We start from the raw sequence: 797 nt of genomic DNA, 5'->3' as shown, positions 1-797 counted from the left end.
AAAGTTGGGTGGTTTAAAGAAATAAAAGAGAGAGCATATACACTTCATCGCGATTTTGCCCCTAGTTTCTATCAGAGATAATCTATTTCAGGTGTGGGAGAGAAAATGACTCACACTGCAGCAACTTCCAACCAGCGGCTCTCCACGAGAAAACCAGTTTAAAGCATCTTTTACTTTTAAAAAGAAGATCCTTAAACGCCTCATTAGATGTATTAATTTATCTAAGTTTTACGTACATTTTCCTCCGGAGTAAATAGGATTTCAACTTACCTCAGTTAAAGTTTCCTGACTGGCCGCGCTTTGCATAGAAACATCTCTCCCTCTCTGGTCTCTTCATCCCCGCGAAACTGCCGTCCGTCTTCTCCAAAGTCGCTCTCCCAATACAGACCGGGCTCTCCCATCAAACCGTAGGCTTTTTATAGAGATCCCGTAGTATCTAGTAGAGGAGGGGGGTGGGGGCGTAGGAGGGAGGAGTGGCGGAGGGAGGTGGAAGAGGAGGGGGGAGGCTCATTCAAAGATTCACCTACACATGTACGTGCGTATCCCACGTCACAGAAACGGAGTGCAGCTATTTATAAAGCGGAGGAAAAGTATAGCTCGAATCACTGTGCAGGACTTAAAAAAAGGATATTTAAAATAGTATGTTTTGTTGCGTTCTGGAGGGTGAAATTTTACACAATAAAGTTTTTGTTGTTGTTGTGTTTTAAGGAAGGAGTTTGAAATCCATCCCTGTCTGAAGGCAGGGATGACATCAAACCCAATCAGCTGATCAGAATAAGCTCCTAGACGCAGTTGCA

General features: G+C 43.8%; 1 long non-coding RNA gene across 1 annotated transcript in view; it reads right to left on the bottom strand.

The window, feature by feature from the left end:
• LOC107836531 (uncharacterized) overlaps positions 1–367 on the bottom strand; it is a 3,727-nt gene extending 3,360 nt beyond the window's left edge. Inside the window, exon 1 of the long non-coding RNA XR_001662448.1 lies at positions 271–367. This is a non-coding gene — a long non-coding RNA (uncharacterized LOC107836531). The remainder of the gene's footprint in view (positions 1–270) is intronic.
• Between the last annotated feature and the right edge of the window lie 430 nt (positions 368–797).

Source organism: Poecilia formosa, unplaced genomic scaffold, assembly GCF_000485575.1.
Source record: "Poecilia formosa unplaced genomic scaffold, Poecilia_formosa-5.1.2 Scaffold3, whole genome shotgun sequence".
Taxonomy (NCBI): domain Eukaryota; kingdom Metazoa; phylum Chordata; class Actinopteri; order Cyprinodontiformes; family Poeciliidae; genus Poecilia; species Poecilia formosa.
This window is presented reverse-complemented; position numbering and strand designations above follow the sequence as displayed.